The 12,191-nt window shown below is 42.9% G+C and overlaps 1 long non-coding RNA gene across 1 annotated transcript in view; it reads right to left on the reverse strand.

The window, feature by feature from the left end:
* Positions 1 to 2,620: 2,620 nt before the first annotated feature.
* LOC309529966 overlaps positions 2,621 to 12,191 on the reverse strand; it is a 154,444-nt gene continuing 144,873 nt past the window's right edge. The window contains exons 3-4 of the long non-coding RNA XR_014218564.1: positions 3,859 to 4,264; positions 2,621 to 2,801 (exon numbers count right to left, since the gene is read on the reverse strand). This is a non-coding gene — a long non-coding RNA (uncharacterized lncRNA). The remainder of the gene's footprint in view (positions 2,802 to 3,858; positions 4,265 to 12,191) is intronic.

Raw genomic sequence — 12,191 nt, forward strand, 5'->3', positions numbered from 1 at the left:
CGTTGAAGGAATGGTTGACTCAACCACTAAAAGAAGTTTGCAATGAGATCCTTGAGGGAAAGAAGGCACCTGAATCGTGGAAAGAAGCATATATTTCACTCATACCAAAGACAGAGACTGAAAAGACTCAACTGAAGAACTACCGCCCAATATCACTACTTAATGTGGATTATAAAATTTTTGCAGATATTTTGGCAAAAAGATTTAAAAGAGTGTTGATGGAAAGGATTCATAAGAACCAAGCAGGCTTTCTCCCTAAAAGACACCTGGCAGACAATGTAAGGAATGTAATAGACATTTTGGAAAAGCTAGAGGTGAATATAAACACTAAAGCAGTACTGATTTTTGTGGATGCGGAGAAAGCCTTTGACAATATTTCTTGGAGCTTTATGATAAAGAACCTGCATGGGATGGGGGTAGGCCAAGGTTTTGAGAATGGTATGGCTGCAGTATATTCTGATCAAAAGGCTAAATTGATTGTAAACAACGTAGTAACTGAGGAACTTAAGATAGAAAAAGGAACACGACAGGGGTGCCCAATTTCCCCATTACTTTTTATTTCAGTTCTGGAGGTGTTGCTGAATATGATAAGGAATGACCAGCAGGTTAAAGGAGTGCAGGTCGGAGCTAAACATTATAAGTTAAGAGCGTTTGCAGATGACTTAGTATTGACTTTACAAGAGCCAATCACTAGTACGAAAAAGGTTTTAGAAATAATACAACAGTTTGGCCAGGTAGCTGGATTTAAGTTGAATAAACAAAAAACCAAAGTTTTAGGAAAAAACTTAACAGACATGGAAAAGGAGAAATTCCAAGAAGAGACAGGGCTGACAGTGGTTAAGAAGGTGAAATACCTAGGGGTCTATTTGACATCTAAAAATGTGAATTTGTATAAGGACAATTATGAAAAATGTTGGTCAGAAATCAAAAAAGATCTAGAAACATGGTCAAATTTGAAATTGTCAATGTTAGGCCGAATTGCGGTGATTAAAATGAATGTATTGCCTAGAATGCTATTTTTGTTCCAGACCTTGCAGATTCTTGACAAGATGGAATGTTTCAAGAGGTGGCAGAAAGATATTTCGAAATTTGTCTGGCAGGGCAAAAAGCCCAGAATTAAATTCAAAATATTGACAGATGCAAAAGAAAGAGGGGGTTTTGCCCTGCCGGACTTAAAATTGTACTATGAGGCAGCAGCTTTTTGCTGGCTGAAAGAATGGATGCTCCTCGAGAATACGGACATTTTGGATCTGGAGGGTTTTAACAATGCTTTTGGTTGGCATGCATATTTATGGTATGACAAAGTTAATAGTGCCTTTAAAAATCATATTGTTAGAAAAGCACTATATAATGTTTGGATAAGATATAAAGACCTGTTGGAAAACAAAACCCCTAGATGGGTGTCACCAGTGGAGGCTAAAGCAGTGAAGAAACTCAATATGGAGGTCGGATGGCCGAAGTATTGGGAAATTTTGGAACAGGATGGAGATAAGTTTAAACTACAAAGCCATGAGAAAGTGAAACATAAAGTACAAAATTGGTTTCAATATCGTCAAATAATGGAGTTTTTTAAACAGGATAGGAAAATTGGCTTCCAGGTGGAAAAATCAAAACTAGAAACTGAGTTATTAGAACCCAATACTAAGATTTTATCTAGAATGTATAACTTGTTGCTGAAATGGAGTACACAGGATGAAACAGTCAAATCGGCTATGATCAAGTGGGCACAGGATGTTGGGCACAATATCATGTCAGCTGACTGGGAATGGTTATGGAACACTGGTATCAAATTCACGGCATGTAATGCCTTAAAGGAAAATATTATGAAAATGGTTTACAGGTGGTACATGACTCCAGTCAAGCTGGCAAAAATTTATCATTTGCCCGATAATAAATGTTGGAAATGTAGAGAGACTGAAGGCACCTTCTATCACCTCTGGTGGACGTGCCCGAAGATTAAGGCTTTCTGGGAAATGATCTATAATGAAATGAAAAAGGTACTTAAATGTACTTTTCCTAAAAAGCCAGAGGCCTTTCTCTTGGGCATTGTTGGCCAATTGGTGTTAAAAGGGGATAGAACTTTTTTTATGTATGCTACAACAGCAGCAAGAATACTCATCGCGAAGTATTGGAAGACACAGGATCTACCCACTCTGGAAGAATGGCAGATGAAAGTGATGGACTATATGACATTGGCTGAGATGACAGGCAGAATCCGTGACCAACGAAAGGAGACGGTGGAAGAAGAATGGAGAAAATTTAAAAGCTACCTTAAGGACTATTATAAACTTAATGAATGTTAAAGTGTTCTGGTTTTTAGAAATAAAGGGATACAGTGATATAAGGTCAGAATATAGAGAGGACTAAGATGACAGAGGTTGGAAGTAACAATTGGGAGTTGCTAAAAATTATGGACATCGGGATGCAGAAAGGGGGGGGAAGGGGAAGTCCAAGAAAAGAGGTTTATGAAAATATGTTATGAAACTATACGTGTATGTTTGTCTCTTTAAGTGTTTGTTTGTTATTTAAAAACTTTGTAAAACCAATAAAAATTCTATAAAAAAACAAAGTTATGATAATTAATGCAAAATTATGAAATATATATTTCATAATATGATATATGCGTGTATCAGAGAGAGAGAGAGAGATATGCGCTTTCCCTTGCAAGGCTTAAAATTTCAGATTATGAAAGCCTTATTTCTTGAATGTAAATTACGATTCACTGTAGACGATGCAAATTCTGATGCCTTGATATGCTGTGGGAACACTGTTCAGCTCACAGGAGCCTCATCCATGTTTGCCTGCCAAAAAGTACAAAAGGGCTATCAGTAGTGACAGGAGCAGTTCTGCTGCTGTTGCTGTCAGGAGGATATATTGGAAAATCCTGTGAGGAAGCTGCAAATAGCTCAGCGCTATGAAAGCCGACAGCAGCTGAACGTCTTATGCAGCAGGAAATAAAAGTAATTTTAAAAAATGCCCTAGTTTATAAAACTATGCAATTGCATCTGAGCGGATGAATCAAAAACAGTGGGGAATGTCAACAGCAAAAAGGTGATCTGAGACTGGAAATCACCAGGGCAGCCAGGTCACTCTGGTGACTAGCTGTGGGACCCCTCCTAAAACATGGCATTTCCCAGGCAGTGTCTATCCTCAAAGTGAACCCTACTGATGAGACTGGTGAGACATTTTTTCCTACACCATTCCCTTAAATAAAAAAGACAGAGGCCTGAATATATTATCTACCATAGAGGTTCGGAAACCTTAACCTCTCTATCTGGCCCTTGCTACTCTCTCCAGGCCACACATCTTCTCCAGCTACATCCTTTCACCCCAGGCCCCACCTTTCAATTAATTTTACATATTATACCCCTGGCCCCACTCACCTTTTGGCTTGTGGTCCCTTGAAGGTTACTCAGAAGGGAATGTGGCCCTCAGGTTGTAAATGTTCCCAACCCTTGATCTACTGGACTAGCAGTTAAATATTTATTGATGCCACCATGCTTTGCTTGTAAACTTCTTATGGTTGGCCACTGCCAGAGACAGAAGGCTGAAGCAGATCCACCATTTTTGATGATCGGGATTGCATGAGGCAACCACCCCGCCAACATAAGGCCACCATCTTAAGTGTCTTGAGTTTCAAGCCCTGAACACTCTTAACAGCTCAGGAGCTGCAAGCCCTTTCATCCATTCAGTTTTGGCATCTGAAAATAGGAAAATGGATGTCTTGGTTCTACAGGCTGTAGACAATCAGGGATAACCAACATGGTGCCCTATCTCCATATATTGTTGGACTACAACTCCCATCATCCCTGACCATTGGCCAAGCTGATGGACCACATTAGTAATTAAGTGAGATACCTTTTCACATTCTGGATCTCTTCCACTCTCCAGTTTGAGAAACCTTAAGTTTGGAGCTACTCTTCCAAGCTCCAGGGCCTTTGGCTACCTGTTTTCCAATTCCAATCCTCATCTCCTGCTACTACGTCTTGTCTTACAGCTTTATTCCACCTTTACCCTGGGCTGTCTACTACCCCTAATACTCTTGGAATGTCCATCCCACACCTTACTGCCCATCTAGATTTCATGCTACAGTTCTTTCTCTGGTACAATACTCGGCCACACTTGGGCTTTTAGCCCAGTTAATTGACTAGGAGTGCCCCCCTAGGCTGCAGATTTTCTTGGGCATCAACGTATAAAAATTTGTTCTTTCTACAGTGGTACCTCGGGTTAAGTACTTAATTCGTTCCGGAGGTCCGTTCTTAACCTGAAACTGTTCTTAACCTGAAGCACTTGAGCTAATGGGGCCTTCTGCTGCCGCCGCGCCGCCAGAGCACGATTTCTGTTCTCATCCTGAAGCAAAGTTCTTAACCCGAGGTACTAATTCTGGGTTAGCGGAGTCTGTAACCTGAAGCGTATGTAACCTAAGGTACCACTGTATTTTCATTGTCCTTTTCGTTACAATAATACACATTTTTTGGTAATGTTATGGAGCCTCTTAAACATGACATAGTTTAGGCCCTCAGCATGTTTTAATCTTGCCCTGTGGTCAGGGTCCATTGGCAGCACTGAATTCTGGTGGCAGCCCTGCATGTGAAATTCAGGGGGATTCTCTGAGGGAGAGTTAGCTTCTGATTTCACAAACATGGGGTGTGAAGGGCGGGGGTGATTGTTTCATTTTTGAAAGCTGGCAACATTTCAAAAAAGGAAGTTTAGTTTTTTTATCATTTGCTAAAAACAAATGATTGATTTAATCCTACTCAAAGATCAATTAGATTTGCCTATGGCTGCCTTCCAGGAGTGCCTGGCATGCTCTGGTCCATGGAGTCACGAAGAGTTGGACACGACTAAACGACTAAACAACAACAATGGCTGCCTTCACTTACTGTAATCCAGCTAGGAATTGGCAGTATAATCAACAATGTAAACACATTCCTAAATCTATATTTGCAAAGAGTTTTGTGACTAGGGTTACTGGTTCCTTTATATTTTCTGATCATTTAATTAAAATGTAAAACTTTGCTTCTACTTTCCATTCAACACTGTCAAAATCTAATATAATTTTTTGATGATACTAATAGTTTCTCTTCTAGTTTCTTGTTTAATCCTGCTATCTTCTGTATGCTTTTTTTCTTAAGGCCATTCTACTAGTTTTAAATGGTTATGAGCCACTTCAATTTAACAAAATAAATATGGGCACTTTTATACATGACATTAAAAAGCCATTCAAGCTTCTTCCCTGCAATTTGACTCATATGTAAATATTGGTAATATGGAATATGAAGCATAAGGTAGCATTTTTAAAATCTGTTACATTATGATTATGGCAAATGTAGTTTTTACATTAATATAATATGCCTGTTTGGAGTATTCATTTAGTTTATCCCCTTAGACGATATATGTTATTTATTTCACATATGTAGATTCCATCTGTCCTCCAGTGTGAGTGACAATACATTATCACATGTAGTGATAATACTTTGGTACGAGAGATTTTCTCTCAGCACTTAATACTGTGAGAGATTAGGAAACAAAGAAGAGACTGGTACGGAGAGTGCCTCAAACTCAGGAGAAAGAGTCTTTGTCTTTTATGAGTCTAAACGCCATGTCTGCAAGATAACGGCAGGGGTGGAATGCGTATACCTATATTTAGTAACAGTTAAACGGCTAGTGTAGATTGAAATAATGTATTAGAGATGTGTTGAACTCTGATAGGTAGAATGTAAGCCAAGCCTCCTAAAGAGGGGCGGCAGCTGTAGGGATAATAAAAACACTGTGTCTATGCTTCATCGGGGCTCTTCGTATCCACGGGTACGGAGAGTCCGCCTTTGCAAACGCGAACAATAAAAGGGTTATCCTTATATTGAAGTCCTTGGTCTATTTGTCTCCACGAATAACTTCTAACAATTCTTGGCGCCCGAACGTGGGGCCTTTGACGCGCTGCCTGAGCGAAATTCGGACCCCGGGTAGGCGCCCCTCCGTTATTGCGGAGTGACTCGGACCGAGTCCCGCCCGGGACGGCGCACAAGGGCTAGAGACAGGACTCAATATATGGGAGGAAAGTATTGAGCTCTTTTTGGCGGTCGGGGACCGCGAGAACCCAGCGGGGACGCCCGCCTGTTCACTAGTCACGAGAAGTGGCGCTGGACTGCATTGGGTGAGTAGTTGAGAAAGAGAAATAAAAAGGGACGGGAAGGGGGTGAGAGATTCGTCTCCTGACCTGTTCACTAGTCACGAGAAGTGGCGCTGGACTGCATTGGGTGAGTAGTTGAGAAAGAGAAATAAAAAGGGACGGGAAGGGGGTGAGAGATTCGTCTCCTGACCTGTTCACTAGTCGCGAGAAGCGGCGCTGGACTGTATTGGGTGAGTAGACGAGGGAGAGGTATTAAAAGGGAAAGGGGGCGAGAGAATCGTCTCTTGAGTGAAAGAGAGGCTCCAAACGGACGCGTGAGTGTGGATCAGGGTTCGGCCCTGACGGGAGGATTAGCTTGCGGTTCCGTCTCTCCCGCGAGGGAAGCGGCCAGGCGATTCCGTGCGATTGTGAGAGAACGTGAATTTGGAGACATTGTGAATAATGGGCAAAAATCAAAGTAAGAGGCAGAAGGAATCCAATGGAAATAATCCCATAGATCCCAATAGTCTATTGGGACAGGTATTGTGCAGTGGAATGAGGAGTATTTAAGGCAATATACTGTCGGCCTGTCAAAGGTCACTATGATTAATTTCTGCAGGGTGGTTTGGCCAAAGTACCCCATAGGGCCAGACGGGACGTATAATTGGAAGCCGGAAGGGGGCAGATTGGGGGGGAGGCAGAGGCACCTGTGTGATGGATTCACAAAACAGGCCGCTGAAAACATTTTACAAGCAGGTTTTTATCCTGCTTCAAAACCCCCTTTTCCCCTCTCCCCCTTCATAGGTTTACATAGAAATGTTTCTCTTGTTCCCTGGCTCTGTTCCCGGAAGAGAGTTTGCAACAAACTAAATGTGCTATTGCCAAGGTCAGTTGGCCTGAGAGCGAAAGGCATTGTTTTAATTCAGCTACCTTTGTTACATAGAAAATGCTTAGCTAAAAGTTTTTTTTTAGCCTTAGAGAAAATGAAAAGTTGCAGCCCTTTAAGTAAATAATGACTTGTTGCACTATTATTTTCACTAAAGCACAAGGATGGAGGAGCAGCCTGACTAGCCCCCCCACACACACACACACCTTGCACGAGACTGGCAAATAGTAATGAATTATAATCCTTTGCAGTTGTGGCTCTTGAGGAAAAAAAAAAAAGAAGAAGAACCTGTGCTCCATTTCTACTTGTTAGGTATTTAAGACCACCTGGGGACAAGTGGCGTGTTGGAAGATGCTTTTGAAAAGTGTAAGCTAAAGTTGTGATTTATTGTAGCATCTTGGGGGGGGGGGGAATCTTAAGTGGGAGAAGTGTTTGGATACAGTTCTGGTAGCCTGAAAAGCCGCCTTCTCTTAGACTCAAGGTGTGAGGGATTTCTTCCATGAGGTGGTGTGTGTTTTGTGTGTTGACGATACCCTGTAGAAGACTCTGGAATTATAGTGCAGGCAAGGTTGTGGCTCATTATCTTAAACAGAGCATTTTATGGGTCAAAGAAGCAATATATAATTTGCATGTGCTATTATTTTTCCTCCCTTGTGATATTTGTCAGGCGTTAAATGCTTCCAACTGTACAGAAGCCTGTTATTTTCCGCCCTAAATTTTATTCAGAAAGGCACACAAGTCAAGAACATTGTAGTTTTGACTAAAGGTAAATACAGAGTCTGACACCTGCAGATAAAAGTGCAGCCTGCTGCAAAATAAATAAAATGAATGCTATTGATTGCTTTGGCAGCACAAGCCAAACTTAAATACAATTTGTTTAATTACAACAAAAATGAAGTTTTATGAAGTAGTATACTTCATCTTTGTAGAAGATTTTATGTGTTGTGTGCTGGTAAGTAAAATCCCACCACGTTTGTATAATTTTGCTCAATTATCAGAGCAGCTAAGAGGGAAAATGAGCCCGGAAGGGGACGAGGAAATTACCCCCAGACCCCCGGAATCATTTGCTATAGATGCAACAAACCGGGTCACTTCGCACGGGAGTGTCGAAGTCCAAGAGCTCAAGTGCAGGAACGGGCCAATGCAGAGAGGGGAAGTCAGCCCCAAGGACAAAACAGGACAAATGAGGAGACAGGGATTGAAGAATTGTTTAGTTTATATGAACAGGGAATCTCCGGCTCAACCGTAGGGGCCCGGAATGAGCCACTGGTGAATTTATGCGTAGGGCCCCTTAAAAAAAAAAATCACTGATCTTTTTGGTAGACTCTGGAGCTACGCGGTCATCGGTTTGTATACCTATCCCCGGGGTAGGAAAAACAACCTCAAATCTGAAAGTGGTGGGAGTGAGCGGTGCGGCAAAAGAATTTGTACAGTTGGAAGAAACTGTAATAATGAGAGGTGACCGGGTAGTGGAGGGATCACTGCTGTTTATACCAGAATCAGGAATAAATTTATTGGGAAGGGATTTGATGATAGGACTGGGTTTTCAGTTAGTAGACTTAGACCAGGGAATCCCCATGTACCTCTTAAAGGAGGAAGACGAGGGACAAATAGACCCAACAGTTTGGGCAGACGGCAAGACGGTAGGAAGATTAGATATAGTCCCCATTAAAATCACAGTGAAACCGGGGATCACCCAGTCCTGGACCCCTCAATACCCCATGACACATAAGGGGCGGGTGGGATTGCAACCAGTAGTGGATGGATTGTTGGAGCAGGGGTTGCTAGAACCTACCATGTCAACTGATTGGGAGAACTGGGAGTAAAAGTGTCTAAAGAAAAATTGCAATTCGTTCAGAGAAGGGTGAAGTATCTGGGACACCTGTTAGAGGGGGGGGGACAAGGAAATTAGACCCTGAAAGAGTGAAAGGGATTTTAGAATTACAACCCCCAAGAAATAAGACAGACGTGAGGAGGATGTTGGGATTATTGGGATATGGTAAGGCTGTGGATTGACCAATATGCGAAGATGGTCCAATTTTTGAATCAAAAACTTGTAGGAGACGGAAAGGTGGCCTGGGACAAAGAGGATGAGGCAAGATGGGAGGGAATAATAATAAAAAAAAAGGTATTGGCCGGAGCTCCAGTTCTGGCATTGCCTAACCTACAACAACCATTCCATCTGTATGTGACGATCAGTTCTCAGACTGCTGTGGGGGTATTGGCCCAGAAAAGAGGGGGGCGGTATCAGCCTGTTGCCTATCTCAGTAAGACTTTGGAACCTGTAGTAAAGGCATGGCCCACGTGTATTCAGGCGGTGGCTGCCGCGGCTATGCTAGTGGTTGAGAGTAGAAAATTGACGTTCGGTGGGGCCTTGATAGTTCATAGATAGCCCCCATCAGATATCCACAGTAATGACAGGGGCGGCCTCTACCTGGATGACCGATGGGCGTCTGGTAAAATATGAAACTATTTTGAGAACGAGTCCCAACATTACTTTGGGGACTGATCGCAATCTGAACCCGGCTGAGTTTCTAATTGGAGAAAGGAAAGAATGGGAGCCGGATGAACACGACTGTGTAGAGACTATAGAACTAATGTCAAAAGTCAGGGAGGATTTGATGGAAACGCCGTTGGCAACAGGGGAAAGATGGTACACTAATGGTTCAAGTTATGTAGAAAAAGGGAGGAGGAAATCAGGGTATGTTGTCGTTAAAGAAGATGGGGAGATTCTTGAAAGTGGGGCCCTGCCGGCAACCTGGTCAGCTCAGAAATGTGAAATCATGGCCCTAACACGGGCCCTCGAGTTGGAAAAAGGGTTGGAGGTAACGATATGGACAGACTCCTGATACGCATGGGGCGTGGTCCACACCTTTGGTAGAAAGTGGCGAGACCGAGGGTATATTAAGGCAGATGGAAAACAGATAGAACATATGGCACTGTTAGAAAGATTATTGGATGCCCTTACCGGACCTGAAAAGGTCGCGGTGGTACATGTTTCAGCCCATACTAAGGGAACAAGTCCTGAAGAGGTGGGGAACAGGTGGGCTGATCTCAGGGCAAAAGAGGCAGCTAGAGGTATTCCTAATGATGCGATGGTCCAACAATACACCCTGAAGGTACCTGTTTTGATGAAAGCTGATACAGAAAATCTGGTTTTTACCCCCCCCCCCAAGAAATTGAGTATGTGACTAAGGAGGGATGGGAGAAGATAGATAATGAATGGAAAACCCCGGAAGGGCAAGTAGTATTACCAAAAACCCTAATGATGGGAGTTTTAGAAAAGGTACATGAAAGCGGGCATTTTGGGACCGAGGCTATGGTCAATATGGTAAAATCCTTATATTGGAGTAAGGACATGTGGCCTATGGCACATTCCATAGCTTGGAAGTGTTTAATATGTCAAAAGGTAAACAAGACTAGAGCCAAAAAGACCGAGAAAGGAGGGAGACCGTTAGCAGTATGGCCCTTTCAGAGGGTACAGGTAGATTTCACGGAACTGCCAGAGAGGGGGGGGGGCAAAAATATCTATTGGTATTTAAGGATCATCTCACGGGGTGGGTGGAGGCCTTCCCAAGTAGAAGAGCAACTGCGCAGGTAGTCACCAAGGCCATTCTAGAACACATAGTCCCCCGATTCGGTGTAGTTGAGGCAATAGATTCAGATAGGGGTACCCACTTCACCCAGAGGGTGTTGCAAGAAGTAATGGCAACCCTGGGAATTAAATGGGACCTCCACACCCCTTGGCACCCTGAGAGCAGTGGAAAGGTAGAAAGGGCGAATGCTGAAATTAAGAAGCATTTGACTAAATTATATCTGGAGAATGGGCTACCTTGGACGAAGAATCTCCCCCTGGCTTTGCTACGAATGCGAATAGCACCTAGAAAAGACCTAGGAGTATCCCCCTTCGAACTGATGATGGGGAGACTTTATTTGGCCCAGTTGGGTCTACCTTTGGTGGAATTTAAGGATCTGTTCCTAAGAAAATATTTGCAGTCACTTTCCCAGTCCTTATTGTCTCTTCATAGACGCGGCGTTCTGGTTCAGCGTCCCCCACAGTTGGAACACAACACTCATTCCAGCCTGGTGACCGGGTCCTGATAAAAGCGTGGAAGGCGGAGAAGCTTCACCCTGCTTGGGAAGGTCCATTTCAAGTGCTGCTTACCACGGAATCGGCAGTAAGGACCAGAGAGCATGGGTGGACTTACTATCACAGAGTCAAGAAAGCTCCGCAGGACTGGACAATATCTGCTGATCCAGTCAACCCATTGAAGGTGACGCTTATAAATCAGGGAACCAGGAACCAAGACAGGCTCGGATGTTGACACAATTTCCTTAATGTGCCTGTTTTGTACTTGCAAGTGCTTTTATGAGTGTTGTTGCTGTGCTCATTGTGAGTGTTGTGTGTTATGTGTGCACTGCACGGAACAGTGTAACATAGTTTTTATAGAGGACATTGTACTCCGATATTGTGTTATTACCCTGGGAGGGGAGGTCCGTTGTAGCCTAACAAGAACCCCTACGGTAGTACAAGCCCTTGAACAATTGAGACGAAAATCAGAATGAGAGGGACTATAGTAAGAGTTAGTTTTTTTGGCCATAGGAATAATTACAAGCGTAGCGAAAGATCAAAATTGTAGCCAGTGCATTCAAATCACCAAAACTGGAAATAGGGTTACCCGAACCTTAATGTATTATAATGTTGCTCCGGAGTGTGTAGAAAAATTAGACCCTTGCATTCATAACCAAACCCAGTATTTCAGATGCAGAACTAAAGACAACAAAACTGAGTGCTATGAGCCCCTGGCAGTGGGGCCCATTACGTCCAGTATATATATATGTATGGGTATAAGGGAGAAACAGCAAACAAAGCCGGAGAAAGAGCATACATGTTTAAACTGCCCTACGTGAGTTTGAGGCAAAGTATCGAAAAGAGGGGGGATTGTGAGAGATTAGGAAACAAAGAAGAGACTGGTACGGAGAGTGCCTCAAACTCAGGAGAAAGAGTCTTTGTCTTTTATGAGTCTAAACGCCATGTCTGCAAGATAACGGCAGGGGTGGAATGCGTATACCTATATTTAGTAACAGTTAAACGGCTAGTGTAGATTGAAATAATGTATTAGAGATGTGTTGAACTCTGATAGGTAGAATGTAAGCCAAGCCTCCTAAAGAGGGGCGGCAGCTGTAGGGATAATA

The sequence above is a fragment of the Podarcis vaucheri genome, assembly GCF_965113315.1.
Source record: "Podarcis vaucheri genome assembly, chromosome: 3".
NCBI classification, from domain to species: Eukaryota; Metazoa; Chordata; class Lepidosauria; order Squamata; family Lacertidae; genus Podarcis; species Podarcis vaucheri.